Source organism: Gavialis gangeticus, unplaced genomic scaffold (assembly GCF_001723915.1).
Source record: "Gavialis gangeticus isolate Ggan-Ray unplaced genomic scaffold, GavGan_comp1, whole genome shotgun sequence".
Taxonomy (NCBI): domain Eukaryota; kingdom Metazoa; phylum Chordata; order Crocodylia; family Gavialidae; genus Gavialis; species Gavialis gangeticus.
In genome coordinates this window covers 80,029,721-80,032,635 of record NW_017729022.1, presented here as the reverse complement: position 1 = coordinate 80,032,635, position 2,915 = coordinate 80,029,721, and the positions used below count along the sequence as shown (strand labels likewise).

Here is a 2,915-nt window from a genome sequence, read left to right as displayed (position 1 = left end):
GATTTTGATATCACTGGGAGAAATGCCTTGGAATGTCCCTTGAAAGCTCTGGGGTTTTCCAAATGGTATACAACTAAATATTAAGTTTAAGGTCACGTGCAGCTTTGGCACCAAGCAAAAGAGTGAGCCTATCTTTAGCAGCTTTGTACCCTGGCATAGATTTCTCCTGTTTGGCAATGTAAGTTCTCGACAGCATTTTTTTCTGAAAGAGTCCAGTTTCTAAAAACTTGCTAAGCACAACAGCCACTCTCTTCAATGATTTCAGTCAATGTCTCAGGAAAAGCACAAGCTGCCTCTTCATCAGCACTGGCAGCTTCACTTGAGACCCTGATGTTATGCAAATTGGCTCTGGCTTTAAAACACATCAGCCACCCCCTACTTGCAGTAAAAAGCTCAGCATTAGAACTCTCCCCCTGTTGTTGCTACAGATTATCATAAAGACTCTTAGCCTTTTCCTGAATGTTGCCTAAACTCACAGGAGCACGGCGTTTATTTTGATCCTCCAGCCAAATGATTAACAGTTTCTCAACCTGAGCAGTAAGTCCAACACACTGCTCAGTTATTACAGGTGAATGCATAGGAGCCAAGTCCTTAACATGCTCCTGAATTCTTGCTTTATCTTTCAGGATGGTCATGATAGTCGTTTGGCAGATATCCAAAGCTCTCCCCTTTTCAGTTGCGGTCTCCTTTTTCAGACCTCTTAATTACTTCCATTTTTGTTTCCATAGTAATTGTTCTACATTTCTTAGAAGACGAAACATCACTTCCACCAGATTTATGTTTTTCTGCTATTATGATGGGCAGTTTGGAAAAAGTTTGGACACAGAACAGCACATGGGCAGTGCAGTGAACTTGTTGTAAAGTACTGTACTGTACAGTACTGGGACTTATTCTTTATTCAGTACAGGTACAGTACCGTAGTGCTTTAGTGGCAGCAGCAGCAATGAGTGAGCACCAGATGAGTGGCACACTGCTGCTCCGACCACGTGTCCAGAAGGGAAGGGGGAGGGGGGGGCACGTGCCCCAGATCTGCCCCGAGTACAGCCCACCCCTCCTGAACCAGACCAGATCTGGGGTCACATGTTCCTCCCCGACTGCTATGCCCTACTGGACAAGCAGCAGGAGCCACTGGACAGGCTGCAGCTTCTCTTGTGGTTACCTGGCTCAGCCCTGGCACAACCTGCCTCACCCCAGTGTGCACAGCTGGGGGACAAGCTGGATGAGCTGCGGCTTCTCCCATGGTCATTTGGCACAGCCCTGGCACTGCCTGCCTTGCCCCAGTGGGGGCAGCGGGGGGAGGAGTTGGATAAGCTGTGGCTTCTCCCGCCACCTATAGCCCCCACTCCCAGAGCCCGGAGCAGCCCCAGCTGGGTAGCATTTGCTTCCAGCTCCCCCTCTCCTGTACGCGCCCTGATCTGCCCCCCCATGGCCCTTTCCTTCCCTTTCCACCAACAGACCTGTATCCAGCATTCAGCATTGTAAAGTTGAAACCCTGGTCGGAAATTAGAAACCCAGGTGTCAATTTACAAACATCGTAACTATGGTTCGTCGTAACTAGAACCATCGTAAGTCGAGGACTGCCTGTAGTGGGATACCACAGGAATCTATGATGGGCCTGGTTTTGTTTAACATTTTCATTCATTACCTGGGAAAGGGAGTGCACAGTGAAATCTCATCATTTGCAGACTGTACTAAATTATTCTAGGTAGTCAGATCCTAAGCTGATGGTAAGAAGCTGCAGAAAGCTCTCTCAAAGCTATGCAAATGGACAAAATGTGACAGATAAACGTCAATGTTAATGAGTGCAAGTAAAAAATAACCTCAACTACATGTACTCAATGCTGGGTTCTGAACTAGCTGTTACAGCTCAGATAAGTGACCTCGGAGTCATTGTAAATCATTTTAAAAATACTGGCTTAATGTGAAGCAGCAATAAAAAGGCCAATAAAATGCTGGGCATCATGAAGGATGGTAATGAAAACAAAACAGAAAACTTCATCATATTGTGAGTACTGTGTGCAGTTCTCATTTTTGCATCTCAAAAAAGGAATAGCAGAATTAGAAAAGGTACAAACAAGGTCAACAAAGATGACCTGGGGTGTGGAGAAACTGCCATACCAGAAAGGCTAAAAAGGCTAGGACACTTCTGTTGGAAAGGAGGAGGCTGAGGAGGATATACTGGAGGTCTAAAAAAAAAAAAAAAAATCACAAAGGCTATGGACAAAGTAAATAGGAAACTGTTATTTAACAAGTCCCAGAATACTAGAACTATGGGGCATCCACTGAAATTAGTAGAAAAGAAGGTTTAAAGCAAACAAGAGAAAGTACTTTTTTATATGCAGTGTGAAGTTAACTAGTGGAGATCATTGCCACAGGATGTTGCAGCGGCAGATAGTATAGCTAAGTTAAAAAATGGGCTAGGCAAATTCAGGGAGGATAGGTCCATTAACAGCAGTTAAATAGAACAGTCAGGAATGCATCTGTTGCCATCCCAAAATTAATAACGGTGGATACCAGGAAAGGTGTTACAGGGGTTTCTTTAGATTTCTTAAGCTATGCCCTATTCATATGCTCTCTCTTTAAGTCATCTACTAAAGCTCTTGTCAATGACAGGATATTGGGCTAGATGTATCATTTGTCTGACCTAGTATGGCAATGGTTATGTTCTTATGTAATGTCCAGTAAAATATTTAATCACTCAATGCTTTAGCTTCCTTGCTTGTAACAATAATTGTGTACCTACAGGCATGTTGTAAATTATTTTGAATTACTGAGTAGTAGATTTTTCACCATTTTAGAAATCCTGTACCTTCCCTCATTGCCTTGTGCTGGATTGGATGAGGGCATAAAAAATGTGACAATGCAACATATTTATTAGGTATTTCTTAGCTGAATCTTAGCTGAAGGGTACCATA

The 2,915-nt window shown here is 43.6% G+C and overlaps 1 protein-coding gene across 2 annotated transcripts in view; it reads right to left on the bottom strand.

Moving 5' to 3' along the window:
* The window catches only part of PKP2 (plakophilin 2), a 111,860-nt gene that overhangs the window by 81,264 nt on the left and 27,681 nt on the right, over positions 1 to 2,915 (bottom strand). The gene's annotated exons all lie outside the window — the stretch shown is intronic.